Here is a 24,099-nt window from a genome sequence, read left to right as displayed (position 1 = left end):
ATAATTGTGTAATTCAACTCACATGGGCTTGGGTTTTTACTATTGTAATAGATGGAATATGAGTTTTTTTCTTATTTCTATATCTGTATAGCCCAAATAGCCATGTCTCAGCATTAGTGTGGATGTGAAAGGGGATAGACCAATCAGGACCTCGCACAATGGGAGTGGTGGACAATTCCTGTTTAGGTTTATTGAAATCTAGCTGATATTGATTATTCCAAGAAAATTTTCTAGCCTTTGTTAGAAGGTGAAAGGGTAGAAGCTATCTTGGTGAAACTTTCTTTAAACCTTCAATAGTACCCTACATAGCCCGAACCATTGTGGACATCTTTCTATGTGGTATGGGAAGCTAGATTAAGAATGACTTCTATTTTGGCAAGGTACACTCTAATCCCTTCAAAGGAAACATGATGTCCTAACACGATCCCCTGATTAAGGAGCATATGACACTTTACACCACTCAAAGTGAGATTTGTCACTTGAAGCCAGATCAAGTTATTCAAGGCTTCTTTAAATGTGTCTCCATAGACAATGAAATCATCCATATAGATCTCGACATAGCCATGATTAGATCATAAAATATGTCGATAACAATTTGTTGGAATGTTATTGGGGAATTACACAAACCAAATGGGAGTATTCAGTATGCATAAGTAAAAGTATTATTTTCCTGGTCATCATGGGATACCCGAATTTCATTACAGCCACTGAATCCATCAAGGAAAGAGAAAAATTTCTTTCCAGCTAGGGTGTCCAAGGTTTGGTCAACAAAGGGTAATCGAGAATAGTCCTAAAAATGTAGCCGTATTCAACTCTTAATAGTTAACACATATTTTCCATTCCCAATTCTTCTTAGGGACAAGAAATAAAGGAGAAAACCACTTACTGTTGGAAATGGGATTAATAAAGTTAGGATTGAACAATTTTTCTAATTCTTCTTTCACAATGTCTTTTAGTGTTGGATTCATCCTTCTCTAGGGTTGCCTCACTAGTTTTCATCCTCCTCCATATGGATATGATGAGTGTAGAGATTTGAAGGAATCCTTTTTATATCAATCTAGTCCCAAGAAAAGGTACTACTATTCCTTAGGAGTACTTTTATAGGTTGTTTTTGATGGGAGTGATATATATGGGCATTGATATTAATAGTCTTTCTGGGATAGATTTCAATGACCTGAATTTGATTTCCAATATGAGTACTCATGAGGCTATCATATCCCAGTGTTATACCAGCTAAGGAGGTGAGCATGTCTCTTGAAAATATTTCCCTAAGATTTGGCCATACGATGAGAGATGGTCAACATGAGGGTTGGTTAAAATGATACAAATTAGGTCACCTTCAGTGTCTTGAAAGTAGTAGCCTACTCAAGGGTCAAGAGATGTCTAGTGGATTCTTCATCACTATCCCCAAACCATAAAGGGTTTGGAAAATTCCAATGCAGGTTTGGCAAATGGATACAATGTAAGGTTTTTCTTGGAGTTCCTATGTGAAATAGTAATATCCCTAGACATATAAGTAATGTAGGCATTTTTTGTGGCCACCCAAGGTCTCCCTAGGATCAATGGGTAAGCGCCACTATTAACTTTAGGCTGGAGAATTATGAAATCATCCATATATTCCCATGAATCTATGGAAACAATTATATCTTCGACCACTCCTTCTAGCTTTATGGTATATCTATCGGGTAGTTGGAGGACAGTGGGCATTGTTATCAGGCCTGGTAAACTAAGCCTTTACATAGTCTCTTTAGTCATTACATTGAAGGATGCCCCTAGGTCAATTAGAGTGTTTTATAGAGGGATATTATTAATATTAACTAGCACAACAAGACTTCCAGGATATCCATATTTTTCTATAAGCACCTTCCATGACATTAGGTTAGATAAATTCCTTATGACTTGAATTGTCTTAGGGTCCTTCTTCCTTGTTTCCTTTTTCAAACACAGTTCCCAGATTTCTTTTGCATATATAGGAACATTTCTAATGGATTGAAATAATGGAATTTTCACTCATAGATTCCTTATCTCTCCTATAAAATCAAACTCAGATTGTATAGGGGGTTTTTCTAAACTCAACCTCTATACCTAAGGAGTAGATTATTTTTCAAGAGGTTGATTAACTGTTGTATCTTGAGTTTTAGGAGGAAGCAATATTAGTCTTGGGAAAGTATCTTCATCATTTTTTTCTTGAATGATAGGAAAAGTTTGATTTTGGGGTACCTTCCTAGAACATATATGAATATCCTCATGGTCCATTAATGACAAATTGTAAGTTGAAAATACGAGTAGCTCGACATTATAGGTGGACGGAGCTACTGTACTATTTGGATAAGGCATCGAATCTGATGAAAAATGAGGTGTCTATCGAGTTTGAGTTTGAGTAGGTTGATTTGAAGGTAATTGAATTTGTTGTGGATAATGTTGACATGGTGCTTGTGGTGTAATGTTTTTATAAGAAGAGGGTCCTCTCCAGCTTGGGACCCACCCTTGATTTGGCATTTGTGGGGGCCACTGAGGTGAAGGCATATTAGGGTACCATACAAAGGGTGGAGGAGGATATAAAGATGGATCTAGGGGGAGTGTTTCTAGATGATCAAGGGGGACATGATTTATTTTGGTCCACGAAGAATTTTTTTTCAATTTCCTCAATAGTTTCTTGGAATATGGCCTGAAGCCCAAGCAGAGAGGGGCATTCTTGAGTCAAATGTTTTCTCTCATAGATGTTGCATGTCTCAATATTATTCATTGGGAACTCCCTAAGAGGGTTATTTTTGTGACATTTGGAGAAAAATATAGATAAGGCTAAATCAACCTCCTCCTTATTCTTAGCTTGAAAGGTATCTAATTGAGAGCTCAAGGTACTAAGGATATTATTTCAATTTTTTTCTAATAGATTCCCTAGCTTGGATTTAGCTACCCTTGTTCCACTGGATCTATTATTCCTAGAAGTCACATCATGAGAATTTCGACTATATTTTGAACTTCCTTGTGAATATTGTGTACACAATTCATAGATCTTCTCATAAGGCAACTGAGAAAAATCACCAGCGCCCATGAGATTTAAGGTTATGAGGAAATATTCCAATATTGCTTTGAGAAAAAGGATACACAAGTTTTTATGATCTAGGGAATTTTGCTACATTCTTTGTAGGGTATATTGAAATCATTCCACATAATCTTCTAGTCTCTCATCATTGGCTTGGCATATCCTGAAGATCTCCTCATTAATATCTCAAGTCTTACAATAGTCTTAATATTTTTTCAAAAAGATTTTCTTCATCTCTTCCCAGGTTTTCTATGGAGTTTCCCCCAAGTCCCATAAATGAATAGAAAAATGCATCCTTCAAGATTGTAGGAAATACTTTCAATTTTTTTTAATCCATTGAATATTCGTAACTACGACAAAGAACGTCAAACACATAAAGAAATGTATTAATGTCTTCCTTAGAAAGGTAAGAGAGTGGAATATTCTTCATCTTAACTATTACAATGGGATCCTGGATAGGAAACTCAAAATTGGCAGGGCCTTGTTTCCTTGGTCCATTCACTTCTTCATCTCCCATCTCTTCCTCTCTTATAGTTTTAGGGGTTTGAATTTTATTGGATTTTGAACAACTTCATATCTCCACATTTAATGTGATTCCTTCCCCTATTGGTACTTCACCTTTTGTTGCTTTCCCTACTTCACTATTCTAGAAAAAATGACCTTCACTAGGTTCCCTTCCTCGTTTTCCAGAATGCTAGCAGACGTGGCTCCTACTGCTTAACATATTAGGGATTTTACAAAAAAGTTATTTTTCCTACCTATGGTGTTCTATCTATGGATAACATGCTTTAAATGACATTCATGATGTAGGTTAGTGGAAAGGTAAGCTAACTATCTCCCTTTGGTTGATTTTACTCCTAGTGTCATATCTATTTAACAAGAACTTCTAATACTTTTGAGTTCCTCTCTGGAAACGACACGAAAAGTGATTGTGTGAATATTTGTTTCTATATTTGGAATGATGAATAACATTCACATAATCATTTACTTTTCAACCCAGGGTTTGTTAGACTTATGATGCCTCTATGTTATATGCACAATTATCAAAGTCCCTACCAATGCATGTTCAAGAAAACCTACAGGTGATGGAAAATAATGGCCAGGTGGGGTCCAACTACTGAAATTGGTTTAATTTATAGTTTTATTTAGTGTTGAGTTTGAGTCAACATTTAATATCAAGTTTACAATCCTACTTAGAAGCTCTATTCCTATCAGGATCTGATTTTACAACAATCTCTGAAGTTTTGCAGCAATTTTGTTGATTTCACGACAATCACTACTAATTATGCAGCAACTGTGCAATCATGTTTACATACACCATAATCAAAACTTGGATAAAATACAAGAAGATAAAGAATATAAATCACAATTGAAAGTAAACACACTTTATAGATTAATTTGGTCAATCCTTATCCAAGAAAAAATTAAAGGAAAACACACAATATGCAAGAAATAAACATATACAAATTATCACAGGAAAATGCAAGAAAACACCCTACCTTGAGCAGGATCAACTCGGGCCTCGACCTGCTCCTAATAATTTGAATTCATGAAAGCAAGCTCAACAAGTTGAATGATGCATCCACGAGGAATTATATTAATTAAAAAAAAATATGACAGAGTTCATCATTCTATGTTTTGAGTTCACACATACATATTTATAATCAACAAGGGAATCTATAGCCCCATAAGCTAACTAAATTCAAAGGCTTCATTGTTCGAAACAAATGGCCTCGTCATAATCAATGTCGAAATACAGCGAGACAAAAATTCTATCAATTTATGAAAAAAGCCAAGTTTGGCCTAACCTAAGCAACGACTATTGCGTGTTGAGGCATCTTGACCATTCTTCAATGCATTGGTTAATGAAACATAAATTTTCCTTTTCGGTGTTGTAGAGGATCCGGGAAGAAAGTGGATTCGTGATTGGTTAATGAACAATGATTGAAGGATAACATGTGAATAAAATGTCCAACAATACGAGACATTAAATATGCTCATCCACTTGCTCCAAGTTTATAGTTTTTAATGAAAATTCAAATATGCCACCTACTTTCTTACAAATTTATTTGTTTACATCAAATCATTTTACCTATGCGCCATGGACATATTAGACTAGTGCCTCACATTTATTTAAAACATATAACTAAAATATCAAATTTACTCTTAAACTACTCCTTAGCTCTAATCTCAAACGTGAATAAGAGATCTAATGAACACATTTCATAACTTAGCTACCAATGCTAAATATTATGAATTCGAAATTATTTTTAAAGGAAAAGAGGGATAATTGGCCGAAATGGGGTGGATGATTTTGTAGCAAAAAGTCCAATTTCCTCGCTCATCAAAGCCATCATAACCCTAGTGCGTGGAGAAAATACCAACAATTTGTCACCTTGCCATTATAGTATTCCATAATCCAGGGTTTTCTTGACATTTTTTTAAACATTTTCATGTTGTAGATGTGTGTAGCACACTCCCTTATCAACACTATTAACCATAGGTGGTTACTATGCTAACTCGATTTCCAATGCACAGTTACGAAAATCAGGTCATAATTTTCAATATATATATATATATATATATATATATATATAGCAATAACTTTTCTACTAACTATCTAAAACTAGGTCCTTTAATAGTTATTCATTCTTGGTCTTAGCCTCTAGCTATATCTAGCAAATCCAATGCCTACATGTCTATAGAAGGTAAGATTTAAAAACAAATATGCTTGCAAGAAATTACCCAAGTATAAGTAGTATCCCCATCCTTACAAATTTATAATACAACATACATGGTTTTACATTGGTATCCACATTGAATGAGAAAGCAAACTATAAGTTATGGAGTTTCACATGGATCCATTAATCCAAGCATGTGACAAGAGAAAATAATAAGTGCATCATGCTCTCTAAATTATCAGACAAGAACCTACTTGCAATGAATTAGATCAAAACAAACCTGATAACGAAAATGCTCACAACATGACAAGACATAATGCATAGATTGGAAGAAACACGCCAAAATGATGCCAATAAGATGTGTAAGGTTCCATAGGATTAATTGAACAATTTTTAACAAGGCATGCACTAAATGAACAACACATTAAAACAAAAAAAAAGGATGTGCAGAACTAGATGACCAAGAATTAACACCATCAAAATAGGATTGACTAAACATTGTGGAAAACAATAACTACGTTTTATTGGGATTTTTTAACCACTTGACCCTTTTCAAACATCATAACAAATTTAGCTAGACATATACATGGAAACAACAATAAAATAGGGTTGACTAAACTTTGAGGAATCAGACTGTGGAATTTAAAATGAATCCTTGTAACTTGCAATGGCCTCTTCAATCAATTGACCATTCTCAACATCAAGAGAACATTTAGCTTATCTTTTCATGATTTTGATCACTCTCATTACAACCTTGTAAATAAAAAATAGGATTGCATGCACACACACATGCATGTAGTAAGAATACAATATATGAGTTGTATCATTAGGTAGGGATCCATTTATGCAAGCATCATAATCTTCGACAATAGTCATAGCCACACTTAATGTTGAACACAATAATTAAGATATGAAATCATCAGTACTATGTCTTGCAATCATGTACTATTTCATCAGTAGTCTAAGTACATCATAACATGAGAAATTCCCACACCATAAGAAGACAAGTCTACACAATCAATTTGGAAAATAAACAATTTCAGGAATAAAAATATGGGATCAATTACTCACAACAATTATGATAGATACTTATCTCAAAATAAGACTAGGAAACTAAGTTAGAACTGCAACCTTCTTCCCAACCATAGATTGGGTTACACTGTGGTTTTTCTTGCAACCGAATTCACCCTTAGCCATATTCCAACGTTGAGGAGGTATGATCAAGGTTGGGACCAACACTACCAACTAAATATACTATAGTCAATTGTCAATCAAGGAATCCATAGGTCTTCCACCTCCACCCTCAATAAACACAAGGGAATTGAGAGACCTTTGTATCCACCCTCAATAAAGCACAAGGGAATCCAGAGACCTCTGTCTCCACCCTTAAACAAACATAAGGTAGTCCAGAGGCTTCACCTTCACCCTTTCACCATATAAGCCCAGTGGTTCTACCCAATGAAGGGAGTTGGGAACTCATTGTAGAAACCAGAAAAACAAGCAAATTTCTAGATTTTCCTTATCATGAATCCAAGGAACAATCTCCACCCTATTTATCAAGGGAATCCAGAGAAGGCCATCTCCACCTTCCATCCCATAGGGAATCTAGTGATGATTTTATTCACCTAAGGGAAATTATGCTAGTTCTATTGTTCAACTGACTTTTTTTCTCCTCTATGTGTTATGGAAGTACATAACTCTTTCTTAGATGTTGTTTCCTTTAACTTCCTTAAGCTTCTAAATCACATACAAAAACTACCTAAAATTATTGAGTACCAATTGTTTCATCATTTACAAGTCATACTTCATATGTAGGCTCCACGAGTATTATCCATAGTTCTCCTTGTCACTGTTTTCTTCATCAAGACAAAAAACATCTCGCTGCATGGTTCAATGATTAAAGTCATCTCTACGTTGAGGCTCATGTAACCTAGTGAAGAACATCTTTTGCAACATATGATCTCCAAATGTAGCCTGCATCCAATACTCTCTTCCTTTCTTCCTTGCGCTAAGACTTTCCTCTTATGAAACACTTCGCTCTACGTCCTTTGTTTACATATCACACACATGAAATTCTCCTTCATTTCAAAATTCCTTTTTCCCGTGCATAAAAATTCATTCAAAATTCTGTTATGTTTTAACTTCTCTTTGTTTTCTCAAATTCGTCTATCCAACATTCTCCTCTGCATTCCAGTTTCCCTTCTTTCCCGGTTAAAGAAAATTGAACATGTCCTCAATGTATTTCCTCATGTATCTATTTGTTCTCCCTTCCTTTTTACCCAATACACATTCCCCCGTAGCTGCTCAAAATTTTCAATTTTAGGTTATTTTTATACTTTGCTAAAATCCCCCAGGCCAATCAAAATCATGCCACATAGCTCTTTGTCTCCATATTTTTATTGTTTGTTAATTTCTTATTGTAGTGGGTGACCAACTGACTACTATATGCCTCCAACCACCAATAGGATTCCTTATGATTGGTGATGTGGCCATTCGAGCTTTGTTGAACACTTTTCATCCTCCCTAGCTATGAAAAAGTGATAAAAATCCCCCTCAACTCTAGAAATTTGTGTCCTTAAACTCAACCCATTTTTTTCGAATTAATTACATTGTTTAAAATGGTGGAGAAATGACTAGGGGTTATCACATTGTGTTCCTTGATAGATGGTATACTTGAAAACCAACAATATTGATATCTTATCCAAGATTTTGACCTGCTAATTTCAAGTGTCTGACATTATTCACTTCACATTACAATCCACCATAGCCATCATTTATCCAAATTTATAACTAATTACTGATTTCATATTTTTGTCAAACAATTGACAAAAATTGTTCAAATTTTGTCTTTGTGTCTTATCTCTAGCCCATGTAGGCCCAGTGATGTAATCTTCCTTTGATTCCACCTTGTAACATCCCCAATCCCCATTAGCAAAACACTCGAAGCTATTTCCCAAAATTCACCAATTAACTCACCAAATAGTCCCACAAAAGTACATAATTTTTAGAATTATTTAAACCTTAATATAATTTCTAAACCCTCACTCATTGTCATTATTCTTGTAACCACATTGGCTCCTGACTCCATAGTGGATAACGTTCCTATATATATATATATATATATATATATATATATATATATATATATATATATATATATATAGGTATAAAATATGCACCATGCACATTTTATCAACATAACCAAAATGAAAAGTGCTTACTAACTGGTCCATAACGATGAATGCATGCTCTACATAACTTTCCAAATGAATGCATGATTAACTTCCTGAACATCCATGAGTGAATTTCCTCCACAGGAAAAATATTCCTCCTTTAAGTATACATGGCCTCACTACCATGTGGAACCCCATGAGACTACGTGGGACCCATGTCTCCTTTTCTCCCTAGACATGTCACATCACCCCGTTTTATTTGCCACAATGGAGTTGTGCACCCCCCATACTCTTCACTGTGGAATGGGCTCCATAACCAGGTTATTTTATTACCAAAATATATGTACACACGTTTACATCATATTTACAATCTTAGCCAAAATGACATATATACCTCAACATTGTGGCCCCAAAATATATCTAACATATCTACATGGGCACATAAGCCACATAAAATAAATCTGGCTCACCAACCTAAATATTATGGTCTTCAGACCCATTACATGGGAACTCCACCCTTATGCGCATACTATTGCATGATTATTACATTTATCATCTAAGAGTGGAACTAGGGGTGTTACATTACCAGGAGTGGGTGGCCCTTTCAATGGGTTATGCCTACTTGTTGAGAGATCATGAGTAGAGGTAAGCCAAACCTCTAACATTCACCAATGCCAAAATAATTGACATGGATACTCATAATAAACTTATTCCATCATTTACAATGAAAATACAAGGGAATATCCATCTTATTGCAAAGCCGTTCATGAAATACCATTAATCATATATCCATCTAGTGGCCTTTCTAGGGCCAATATGTGCACAATTCCATGCAACTGCACCTATTTCTTGGATCAGGGATTGGTTTGTTCTAAGGTCAATAAACAATCTAAAAATTATCTCTTTGGTTATATGTAAAATTTTCACCTCTTCTTTAATAGTTCTAATTGAGTAACACTCTTTCACTATATCCCTATTACTTAGATATGCTAGATAATTGGCCCTGCACATTGGTAATGAAAGCAACATTTTTGTTAAGGGGACTAGCCAATTAACTACAATATGTCTCTATCCTAAGTTGGTCAATTACATTTACGAGTTTATATAACCATTGATAAATTCAACTATATGGGCCTTATGCGGGGTTATGGATTGGGTTTCAAAATGAGTTTTTTCCCATAGATAAGCTTTCCACTAATACGCTATTTGTACTCTAATAATGAAATTCCTGAAAATTTGATAAAATTAGTTGTATGTTTCTTATGGGGGGTTATGGATTAGGTCTCAATATGAGTTTTGTCCCATAGATAAGCTTTACACTAATTCTATATTAATACTCTATGGAAATGCAAATTTTTCTTAGATTAGAGGTTGGTTGGTTCTAGGGTCAGTAAACAATCTAGTGATGATCTCTTTGGTTATATGTAATTTTTTCACCTCTTCTTTTACTAGTGCTAATTAAGTAGCACTCTTTCTTCCTATGTGTATATTTAGATATGTCAGATAATTGGCCATCGAAATTGGTAATGAAAGCAACAATGTTTTCAAGTAGAGTAGCCAATGAAATACAATATGGCTCCATATTATGTTGGCCAATTAAAGTTTTGAGTTCATCTAACTATTGATAAATTTAATTGTATGGATATTATGGTGGGTTATGGGTTAATTTTGTCCCATAGATAAAATTTGCACTAATACTTTATAATACTCTAATAATTAAATTTTTGAGTTCATTCAACCATTGATAAATTTAATTGTATGGGTCTTATGAGCAGTTATGGATTAGGTTTCAATCTGAGTTTTGTCCCATAGATAAGATTTCCACTAATACTTTATTAATACTCTAATAATTAAATTTTTTATTTCATCCAACCATTGATAAATTGAATTGTATGGGTCTTATCTGGGGTTATGGGTCAGGTTTCAGTATGAGTTTTCCCCATATATAAGCCCTCCATTAATAATATATTAATACACTATGAAAATGCATGATGTTATGGGATTAGAGGTTGGTTAATTCTATGGTCAATAAATAATATAACGATGATCTTTTTAATGCCCTACTTGATCCTATTAGGCTAATTTTGATTTGTATTTAATTAACCTGCAGATATTGACTTACAATTATTAAATAATATTGGTATGAGCCTACACTTGTGAATTTGTAATTTTATTTTACTAATATAACTTTTATTATTTGTTATTATTATATTCCAAAGGTGTCTTCTCAAATCTACTTTTGGACAAGATATGGTGTTAAAATTGGCAACGAGGGCAAAACTTCATGTGGGTCATCTTATTCATGGCTAATAATATTTTTATTAGATTCCTCTCATCGAGAGGTGTAGGATTGATATAAAGATCATCCAATTCTGATAAGTATTCATGGAGATATGAATTTATTTTGATTATGGAATTATTATCAAGCCGACCTACAACTCATGTAGGCTCAGAAGCCCAACAGTCGCATCTATTCACCCACTAACGTTGTGTATAAATATAAGAGGACTTTTCCTCATTTGGACTCACTCATCTCATCACATCTCTCTCTCTCTACTGCGCAGATATGAGTCTCTTCTCTACTGCGCTGAAATGGGTCTCTCTCTCTCACACATGTGAAGCCGGAAGCTGTTGAATTTGAAGCTGCAACTGCAGAAGTAAAGATTGAATTGCATGGCCTAGAAGATCTCCTCTTTGGAACTGCACTGTAGGTTCATCTAAACCTCCTTTGAAAGCCGCAACTTTTGGTGGTGGAATGAAGTCAATCCGACGAACGGTTTGCAAGATATCGACTGCCCTAGTTTGAAGCCGGAAACTGCTGAAACTAAAGCTGCAACTGCAGAAGTAAAAATTGACTCGCGTGGCCTAGAAGCTCTCCTCCTTGGAACTACGCTGTAGGTTCATCTGAACCTCCTTTGAAAGCCGCAACTTTTGGTGGTGGAATGAAGTCAATTCGACGAACGGTTTGCAAGATATCGACTGCCCTAGTTTGAAGCCGGAAACTGCTGAAACTGAAGCTGCAACTGCAGAAGTAAAGATTGACTTGCGTGGCCTAGAAGATCTCCTCATCTGAACTGCGCTGTAGGTTCATCTGAACCTCCTCTGCAAGCCGAAACTTTTGGTGGTGGAATGAAGTCAATCCGACTGTCGGTTTGTGAGATATGGTCTGCCCTAGTTTGATAATGAAGCCGCTAACGCTGATGCTGCTGATCTAGGGTTTGATACTACTGATATGAATCAGATTTATTGTACTCTTTCTCTCTGCTGAATTATTGAAGATAAAAGAAGATTTGATCAAAGGGTTTCCCCACACATTGTGGGGTTTGTCCCTGGCTAGCCGCCACATCTTGTGTCTCTTGTCTTGGCTTGTTTTCTGTCGATCGTTTAAATGTTATATCTGCACTTTACTTTATGTACATGTGATTGCTAATCGGTGGAATATAATAAGAAAAATAAGTAAATTGTTATAAGCATAGAACATACCATAACTTAACATATGGTCTTCTCCAATTTATTTCTAAATTAAATATCCATATTTCTATTTCCAAGGTGTCTTCTCAAATCTACTTTTGGATAAGATATGGCCTTCTCAAATTTATTTCTAAATTAAATATCCATATTTATATTCCCGATGTGTCTTCTCAAATATACTTTTGGATAAGATATGATTTCTCTAATTTATTTCTAAATTAAATATCCATATTTCTATTTCCAATGTGTCTTCTCAAATCTACTTTTGGATAAGAGATGGTCTTCTCGAGTTTATTCCTAAATTAAATATCCATATTTATATTCCCAAGGTGTCTTCTCAAATCTACTTTTGGATAAGATATGGTAAGGAAATTCAAGGATATTAAAATAAAGGATGAGGGGGTAGTCATGACATTAATGATAGGTGGTTGAGGTGGATGGGAGGAAGAGACATAAAAGGGAAGGAGGATGAGAGGAGAGGGGGAGATCCTTGGTATTTGTTTTGGCATTGGAGGATTTTATTTTGGGGAGGAAAGTGGACAAAGAGAAGGGAGATAATGGAGAGAGAAAAGAGAGAACTCAAACTTGGATTTATTGGAGAGCGTTGGTTTTAACTTGGACATACTACAACTAGTGAACTTGAGCTCAGAGGGCTTGGGAACTTGTGGAGGTTCCCTGGGATAAGAAATCATTCTTAGTTGGATGTGAGGTAAATTCAATCGGGTATCCAAGAGGAGCATCCCAACCAATCCATTAGAACATGTATTCTTCCATTTGGTGTTTTATTTATGTAATTTGTTGCAAATAAAATTTCTTACATATTTAATATGCTGGTGACTAAATTCCACTTGTAGTTTTTTATCAAGTAAATGTAGATTTATAAACATGTTATATTTTCCGCTTATTGTAATTAAATTATATGATAAATTTGGTTTAGTTAGAGGACCTAGGATAGGTCCTCACATATTGTATTAGAGCCAAATTCAAAATCTAGACCTAAAAACCCACTAGAGCCAAATTCCCACTAGAAGAGGTTGTAACCCTCATAATTACTTGTAAACCTCTTTATTATAAAAATTCTTACGTGTAAAAACAAAAAAATAAATATTGTAAATATTAGATATCAAACAAATTAAGTTCTAATACTTCAAACAATGAAATATTTTGTCTCTTGTACGCATACTTCATACAAATACATGTTAAGGACTATTATGATTTTTTTATGAAATTTCGCAGACTAAGAAAAGATAAATGAATTTACATTTTGGAAAGAGAATTTACTTTAATTTAATAATAAACCAATAAAAAAAATATTTTCTATGTGTTTTTACTATTAGTTATGTTATAAAAAAACAATAATAAAATAAAATAGTCCCAACAGTGACTGAATTGAAGGTTTTAATTTCTCTTATTTGGCTTGTACCTCTTTTGACATTTCACTCAATCCAGCAAAGAACTTACCATTTTCCTCTTCTATGACTCAAACTTTCTCTTCATTGCTTCGAGTTCATTTTCCCAAGAAAGGGATTGTTTCGACACATGTACATAATAGAGAATCCCCATTGGAGAATGGAATTAAGTTTGTTGAGGAGGGAATCCCTCTTGGATTTGGCCTTGCTCCTGATGCTACTTAAACTCCACATGCGCACCATTTCCTTCTCAAATTCATCCCATCCAATCACCTTTAAATCTTTCTTCTCCTCATTTACCAAGCAATATCTCTCCTCCCCCTAACTCTATCCTTCCCCCTCAAGTATAGGAACATTGTCACGTGATTCCGTCAATGTAACTAGAATTCAAGCTTGTGTCTCTCCCTGTTAACATGAGCTCTACTACCACTCCCACTTCTTTCATGATTTCATTGCAAGCCCTTCCTTCCCCTCCCGAAGAAGGAGTTGCATGAATTTTTACCAATTTGAAACTGATTGTTCGCTATGGATGTGAAATTGTAGGGATTGATACTAAGTTGATGGATCAATGACCAACCTGTGGAGTTTAAGTGGGTTAGAAACCTATGAGCATGGTCAGTTTAAACAAGTAAAAATGGCTTCTAGGAAAAAAAAGTAGTAGAACCTAGTGTTGGCCATTGTCAGGTGATCCTCAGGGTGTGTATAACTAAGTTGAAGGAATACGTCACAACACTGGGGACATACGATGTAATCATTCAAATAGATTGGATAGAAGCTCATCAAGATTTAGTAGGTTGTTTCCAAAAGAAGGTTATTTGTTTAGATGATGAAGGTAGGTCAGTTGAGATTTGTGGTATCAAGCGAAGAGTGTCCATACGATTCATCTCCAGGATGAAGGTAAAACATTATCTCTGAAAAGGTGTTGGCATGAGGGGTCTTGGATCTAGCTTTATAGTAAGCTACGCTAACCAACAAAACCCTACACTACTGGCCCTTTTGGAAACAATCTTCTTAGCACAGACTGTAGTCTCATCCGAGGCAATATTGGGGGATGCTAGTACCAGGTTTCTGCATACAAAAGGTTATGTGATGTAGAAATGTGTCGTTTCTTTAATCTAGGGCCCAATTTGACCTTCATGGACCGTTATCTTCATAATCACAAACTTAAACTGATTTCTACTTAATTAGATCTATGAGCTTCGCCTAAGTGTTTTAACATGCATAAGATATCATATAAAGTAGATTTGGATCTTCGCAATGCAATTAAACAATAATACAAAGAATCAAATCACAGCTGAGCATAAAATAAAAAACATATAAATATGAAAAGAACACACAAAATTGGTTCAAATATGCTTATTACTTCATATCTTCAATGAATACACTTCTTTTGACCCCGCACACACAACTGCAAGTGCCCGCGCACTGAGTTGTTGACTTGCCAAGGTCTCCACGCACTCAATTGCGGAAGCCTTCTCCTTCGCTAGAATATAGAATTACTAAATCAAAATCTTATTCATGCACTTCCAAAAACCTACCTAAGGACTCCTAGATGACTTCCTTTATAGCTTTTACATTACTTAGTTGAAACAACCCATCCCTTTACAAAATAAGGGCCTTTGACCTACCTAAAAGCCCCTTTGAATCTTAACGTTCTGTGCTATTTGTGCTCGCTCCTCAAAATGCAGAGACTTTACAATATTACATCAAAATTGATTCAAACTTTAGACAAAAATTAGACCTAGGGGTCCCCATCACAACAGGCTGACAACAAAAATACGTGACTCGCCCCGATTCACTCTACCAGTACATCCTTGACACGTGCTTTGAGGTCGCTGAACTTTTTCTTCAATGCTTGAAGCTCTGTTATGAACTATTTGGCAGCCTACCAAACCTCCTCGATTAACTTCTCAGTAGTTGTCCCCTCTACTGCTAAGCCAATGGTCCTTTGCATTTGTTGCATACCTTTCAGTTTACTCTCTATGGCTTGAGAGAGTTGACTTGATTCATCGGCCCAAGTCTACGTTCTTACTGCAATGATGGATTTTTTGAATCACAACTTGTGTATCTGATTATGAATAACCTTCCCTTCCTAGACTCTCGCGAACCATTGGACAGGTGCTAAGGTCTGCACTATTTCCTGATTTCATCGAACTACAGTTGTTTTTCTCTTATGTCATCTTCAATCATTTGTACATGTGGGTCCTCCTCACCTTCTTCCATAGTAACATTGTAGCATTCTAAAGCATGTTATAGATGCGGGTTCCATTCAGGCTGCATCCAAGTTATAGGTTCGATTGGAATTCAAAAGATCGTTGTGTTAATCACCTAAAGCCCCCCATCAATGCATTTGAACTTGCCTTCAAAGGTGAATGTCAGCAAGAAACTCTCCTTCATTTCATCCCAATCAGTATTCCCATGTCGCAACTTTGTCTCCAAATACTAGTTCATCGATGTAACGTCTAAGGTATGAATAAAGATATGTACCCACTCTGTTTGAGGTACCTCACACCAAGCCTTATTCCGTTGAGCCAGATGTTTGCATGAGTCATCCTTACCTATGTACTTTTCACTGAGCCAAATTTTTGCAGAGCCAAATCTTAATCTCATCAGTCTATGATATTCCTTCCAATTAACAATATTATCCTTGTGGGTTCCCCACCATCTTGTAGGTGTATTTATTAAAGCCAAATCTAGAGCTTAGAACCTGTGCTCCTTTGGTACGTCTCTTTCAAAATGGTCAAGAAAAATATTGATATCATCTAGCCCATCCTAATAAGGCAATTTATGTACCTCAGTTGATATACAATGTAGAGACGTTGTAAGCCTAATGCATCATAGTGCAGAGACCTCATGCAACCGATTCTACCAGTTTTCTAGCTCTTCATCGGAGTCTGATTTGCATGAACTATCCTTCTCCCAACTGATCCTTCCATTTGCAGTGGGATTAATCCAATATTTGTCTCATGCATTGAGCTTATATATTTGATCAATGTCTTCACCATCATATTCATCATAGACTGGCTCTTTGTATTGCACACCTTCAACTCGATCCAATGGAACAACCACTCTGAGGTTGTTGTTTTCAAACACCATGCTTCACTTCTTCAAATTAATAATAGAATTCATGTTGAAATCCTAATCAACCCTGAGAAATGTGAGGTATGGATTACTGTCATATGCTATTTCAATAACTTAAAAATATGCGAGCAAATTGACTCCCTTGATATATACAGTCACTCCATGCAGGCGACACATCGAGATTATATTTTTTGGGTTTTTCATGTGCAGCTAGATTGGAGACCACTGCAATTTCGGTTTCCCCATACGTTCCCAAGTCTATTTTGGAAGTACATTAGCATCAGACCCCGAGTCTATAATTAGTTGGTTCATATCAAAATCACCAATTTATGTTGTCAACTGCATATCCCTGCCAATCCTCTTTTTGCTTTGGTTCACCTTATTCACTTCGCATTGTTATGGTAATAACTTGTACTTGCTAGCACAATTATGTATCAGTTCTTGTAGTCCTTCAACTACCTTTGATCCCTCAGCAGCTTCATGCATGTCTGCTAAAAAAATTTCAATACTGTGGGATCAGAGCCCTCAGTTGCAGTAAGTTATTCAGATTTATCTTTTCGTGGGACTATTTGTTTACGAGTTTTAGACGTAGAAGCACTTGGATCCCTAAAACCTTTTCTTTCCTCCATAAACGTATCATGTCCTCTTTGTAAGTCAAATCCAAAATTATTCTCGCTAGCCCTGCAAACCCATGTATTTAATACCGACTACTTGCCTTATACCTTGTCTTCACTAGTGGCTATAGCGCTTCACATGACTATATTGACACTAGGATTGTATTATCATGGCTTAGATCTCATCATCTAAATGTTTTGTGTTGGTTGTTGGCTCTTATTTTCCTACATCTTTTCTATTAATATAGGACAATCTTTTATAACATGATCAAATTTCTTACATTATTGACAAGAAGGATTAGTTAGATTCTAGTAGTCGCACTCAAAATGTCCTGGTTCTCCACAGTTGTAGCAGATGATCTGGCCCTGACCTCCTCCAACACCTCCTCCTCATACTCTTCCCCATCCTTGGAATCCTCCATGAGTCTGGATCGTTCTATGTGTGGGTTTGAACTTGCATCCTATACATTTGGGTTATGTTTATCATCAAGTCATAGCTTCAACAATATCTTTCATCATGGCCAACCGATTTACAAAATTTGCAAAATAATTGCTTTGGTGACTATACAAACTTTTGCAAAATATAACAATTGTCCGTTAAATGCATTCCTGACACTTGGAAGATACTACACTAGACACTTGAACGGACGCTTGATCCAATAGGAGACTCTAGTTTCAGCGGGTTGGGACCTCTCGCAGCTATATAGTCCCGGTACATAGGGAATTGGTCCTTATAGTGGCCTACATCCTTGCATTTCGTGCACCAAACTTCAGGGCGTAGTCTCGACTGAACCTCCTTTCCCTTTTTCAGATCCTGCAAGTCCATATTCAGGCTTGCTAACTTTGACTGGATCTATTGGAATCCTATATTCATGTCCTAGATAGGCGAAGCCTCTGGCTTCATCATGATCTCTAATGCTTCGGCCTGAGACCCGATCTTCCATTGAGACAAAGGAAATCTTTGGTGTGGCAATAATGAAGTTATGTAACATTCCTTATGTTGTTCATCTGAAATCTCAATATTAGCTTGTCTCAGTAAGAAGTTCAACCTTCGATGTATATCCCACATAGACTCATTAGCTATCTTCTTGATCTCCTTTATTTCAGTAACAGACCAAGCTTCTGATTTTGGCTTTCTGAATTTTGCATTCAGCGCAGTCTTTGTCTCAACCAACGTAACATTAAGATTGGTTGTACTATATTTTATATACCATGTAAGATTTCTAACTAGTTTCACTTTATTGATGTCATCATCATTGATCTGTTGCACCTTCCACATAGCTTTTTCTACTAACAAAAACTGATTAGGATCCTCTGGTCCTTGACCCTTGAATACATGCATTTTCATTGTATTCTCCATATTGAAGAATGAAGATGGAGGTGTAGGTGGAGGCATAGGCATAGGTGTATGAGGTGGTGATGGAGATGGATATGGAGTGGATGGATGCAAAATCCCAGAAGTTCCCTAACTCTCTGTCTACAACACACCTCTAGGTGTGTAGGACTGGTCCTTTCTTCTTTGCCTTCTGAATCACACAATAATGGATTGTACGTGCCCTCAATATATTTGTCCCAATCGGCTATGAACCTTTTTCCACTTCGTTTAAATCCGGTATAACCTCTTTTAAACATCAATTCATAGGCATAACACCCTTTTCACACAACAAGACTTTAATCCAAGTTTTTATCAATTTCAGGTATTTACCTCTCTGACCCTTAAAGAATCGGCGTTAAACTTCGCTATAAGATAGATGTATGTCAATTTAAAATTTAGTGTTGAAATAACCTAAAATACTATAGATCCAATAGTTAACAGCCCTTGCAACCTTATAATTAGACTCTTTAAGATGCTTGATCAGTTCAGGAGTCGATACAATAGGATCGTCATGTTTCTAAGTAGGTTCGTTGTCGACCACTTTGAAAGCCACTTATGCAGTTCGTTAGAAAATTATGCAAAGAAGATCTCGTGTTCTTTTGTGTAGATATATCTCTGTAACCACCTTTCTTTTGACCAACGTGGATTCTGATTTTCCTGAGCTGCAAATTCGTGCAACTTTCGATCTACTGACTACTCAAGTTCTTTCTTAGTTGGTATCCACAGATGCTACATCACATATGCCTTAGATAGATCCTGTTCCTGGAAACAGAACCATTTTTTTGTTTGAGGGGGCTTGGACCTAGGTCTAGAGTTAGCTATGCTAACCAACAAAACCCTACACTATCGACCCTTTTCGCAACAGTCTGCTTAGTGCAGACTGTAGTCTCATACGAGGCAGTATTGGGGGATGACAAAACCAGGTTTCTGCATCCAGAAGGCTATTTGATGTAGCGGCATGACGTTTCTTTAATCTAGGGCCCAATCCAGCCTTCACGAATTCTTATCTTTAGAATCACATACTTAAAGCAATTTATACTTAATTAGATCTATGAGCTTCGCCTAAGTGTTCTAACATGCATAAGTTATCATATAAAGTAGATATGGATCTTCACGAAGCAATTAAAACAATATTACAGAGACTCAAATCACATCCGAGCATAAATAAAAAACATATAAATATACAAACAACACACAAAATTGCTTCAAATATGCTTTATTACTTCATATCTTCAATGAATACACTTCTTATGACCTCGCGCACACATTTGAAGATTCCCACGCACTCAGTTGCAGACTTTCCAATGTCTCCACACACTAATTTGCAGGAGCCTTCCCCTTCACCATAATACAGAGTTACAGACTCAAAATCTTATTCATGCACTACAAAAAACTACCTAATGACTCTTAGATGAATTCCTCTTATAGCTTTTACATTACATTACCATGGTCCATGGACCATGGACAGAGCTCATTACTTAATCAAAATAACCCATCCCTTTACAAAATAAGGGGCTTTCACCCCGCTAAAATCCCCTTTGACTCTTAATGTCTTGCGCTATTCACCCTCTTCTCCTCAAAATGTGGAGACTTTACAATATTTCATCAAAATTGATTCAAACTTTAGACAAAAATTAGACCTGGGGGTCCCCATCCCAACACAAGGTTGTAAATTATATGTGGCTCAGCCTGTAAATGACTACAAAGGACCCTAACTAGATCAACACCCATTTTTTTTAGAATTTGAAGATGTTTTTCCCAAGGAATTTCCTAGATTACCGCCTGTGAGGGAGATTGATTTCAAAATCATCCTAAAACATGGTGCAAAACCAATATCTTAAACACCCTATAGGATGACAACTCCAAAGCTTTGTGAGTTGCATATGTAGTTAAAAGAGATTTTAAACCTAGGATTTATTAGACCTAGTATTTCATCTTGGGGTGCATCAGTGATTTTCATCAAGAAGAAGGATGGTTCCTTAAGGATATGCGTAGATTGTAAGGACTTGAATCAAGCCACAATAAATAATAAGTACCTGATACTTAGAATAGATGACCTATTTGACCATATGAAGGGAACATTGGCTTTCTCAAAGATCGATCTGTGATTTGGATGCCACTAATTGAGGATTAAGGAAGGTGACATCCTAAAAACTAAATTTCAAAATTGGTTTGGGAACTACGTGTTTGTCTTTGTACCATTTGTTTTTACCAATGCATTAGTACTATTCATGAGTCTCATGAATGGTGTGTTCAAGAAGTATTTGGACCAATTTGTGTAAGTATTTCTAGATGGTATTCTTGTGTATTCTAAGAAAGAAAAGGAGCATGTAGAGCACCTAAGGGTTGTATTGAATTGGTTCTGGGAAAATCATTTGTATGGAAAATTATCAAAATGATCCTTTTTTTATAAGAAAATTCATTGTCTTGGGCACATCTGCGATCTAGATACCACTAGTTGAGGCTTAAGGAAGGTGACATCCCAAAATCTACATTTTGAACTCGATTTGGCCACTATGAGTTCATAATTGCACCATCTAGTTTGACCAATGAACCAACAGTATTCATGAGTCTCGTGATTTCACAATCAACCTAAAACATGGTGCATAACCAATATCTTAGACACCCTATAGGATGACAACTCTAGAACTTTGTGAGTTGCATATGCAGTTAAAAGAGCTTCTAGACCTAGGATTTATTAGACCTAGTATTTCATCTTGGGGTGCATGAATGATTTTCATCAAGAAGAATGATGGCTCCTTAAGGTTGTGCATCTATTATAGTGACTTGAATCGAGCCAAACTAAAGATTAGGTACCCAATACCTAGAATAGATGACCTATTTAACCAAATGAAGGGAAAATCAATTTTATCAAAGATGTAGATGTGATCTAGATACCACCAATTGTGGATTAAGGAAGGTGACATCCCAAAAATTGCATTTTGGACTTGGTTTGGGCACTATGAGTTTGTAGGCATACAATTTGGTTTGAACAATCCACCAACAATATTCATGAGTCTCATGAATGGTGTGTTCAGGAAATATTTGGACGAATTTGTGCAAGTCTTTCTGGATGATATTCTTGTGTATTCCAAGAATGAAAAGGAGCATGAAAAGCACCTAAGATTTGTATTAACTTTCTTAAGGGAAAATCAGTTGTATGGAAAATTATCATTCTTTTAGAAGAAAACTCATTATCTTGGGCACATCATTTTAGGAGAAGGGATTTTAGTTGACCCAGAAAAGGTAAAGGCCATAATGGATTGTCCAGTGCCGAAAAATTCTCATGAAGTGCATAGCTTCATGGGTATATCAGGTTATTATTGTATATTTGTGGACGAGTTTTCAAATATTTATAAAACAATCCCCACATTACAGAGAAACGGGGTCAGGTATGAATGGACATATGAATGTGACGTTGCATTCACCAAAATAAAGAGGTTACTAATTAGCTCACCGATCCTTCAAGTGTTGGACATGGAAAAAGACTGCACTGTCTACATCAATGATTCGAAGCAGGGATTGGTAGAAATTGATGCAAGAAGGTGGAGTAATAACTTACCCATCTAGAAACTTGAAGAAACATGAAGAGTTATATGCTACCCATGAGTTAGAGTTAGCAACAATGATACTATCTTTGAAACTCTGTAGACACTACCTCATCCAAAGAAGCTTTGAGTTAAGACCTGATCATCAGAGCTTGAAGTGCCTCTTCACTCAGAGATATTTGAATGTTAGACCAAAGTGGTGGAGCGACTTCATGAGTGAGTATGATTTTTGTATCTCATACATTAAGGGAAAGGAGAATGTGGTGGTTGATGCACTAAGTAGGAGGCCACAAACCTTCTCCCTAGTACCCTTGAGTGTTAATTTGAGGGAACGTGTGTTACAAAAACTCTTTGAAGATAGTTGTTATCTGAAGGTTATATAAACACTCCAAAGTGGGAAGAGGATATAACCAAAGTTTGAGGGTTATGTCTTTGAAACAAATGGACTATTGAGATTTCAAGGAGAATGTACATCCCTGTGGAAGGGAGTATAAGAATAACCATCCTCGAACAGGCACATAAAGCACTCTATTATGCACATCCTCGAGTGAATAAGATGTATGTTGAGATGAAGAAACTCCTATTTTAGGGAGGCATGAAGCATGGCATGGCCCATTTTGTCACGAAATTTCTTGAATGTCAATGAGTGAAGGCTAATCATTGCCATCTAGTAGGACTCCGACAACCGCATGACATCTCTATTTTTGAATGGGAGGTCATTTCTATGGATATTTTAGTGGGTTTTCCACTCACTTCATAGAGGCACGATGTTATTGGTTGTAGTTGATAAATTGATCTAAAGTTCCCATTTCATCCCAGTGAGACATACTTACGATGTTACTAATGTGGCATGAGTTTTTATAAGCGAATTTATTCGACTACATGGGTTACCCACAAAGAACATCTATGATAGAGACTCTCGATTTACATATAGATTTTGGACAAGTTTTTTGTCGATGTTGGGAACAAAGTTAAACCTGCGCATTGCATAGCATCTAAAAATAGACGAGCAGACTGAAAGAGTAAATCAAGTTATGGAAGACATGCTTAAAATGTACATCATGGATAATTAGGCTCAGCGGAAAAGGTACTTACCATTGGTAGATTTTTCCTATAATAACAGTTATGGAAGGCCATGTAGGACACCATTGAGTTGGGAAAATTGGGAGGGCCGATTAATAGTTGGGCCAGAATTCCTGCAAGAAATGGAGGAGCAGGTAAGACAAATTCAACAAAGGTTAAAGGAAGCACAATATAGACATAAGGGTTATGTTGATGCACATAGGATTGATTGAAGTTATGAACTAGCGGACCAAGATTTTATTCGTATCTAAGCGAACAAAAGAACCATTATGTTTTGGAAAGGGACGAAGTTGTCACCTTGGTTTATAGGGAATTTTAGAATCAAGGAGAATATTGGACCATTTCCCTATGGTCTTGTACTTCCACCCCATTTTCATAAAACTCATGATGTTTTTCATGTATCTATTTTACAACATTATCTTATTTATGAATCTCACAAAATATATTGGAGGGAATTTTAGGTCTCATATGTGGGAACCATAATGGTGAAACCATTACGCATATTGGGCCATAGGGTTCGACGGCTCAAACATCACAGGGTGGACTAGGTTAAGATCTAGTGGGACAAGTATATCCCAGGATCTGCTACTTGGGAGAATGCAAAGACTATACTTCATG

The sequence above is a fragment of the Pinus tabuliformis genome, chromosome 3_1, assembly GCF_031772625.1.
Source record: "Pinus tabuliformis cultivar Carrire ecotype Pingquan chromosome 3_1, CPIR1, whole genome shotgun sequence".
NCBI classification, from domain to species: Eukaryota; Viridiplantae; Streptophyta; class Pinopsida; order Pinales; family Pinaceae; genus Pinus; species Pinus tabuliformis.
Note: the sequence above shows the minus strand (reverse complement) of the source record.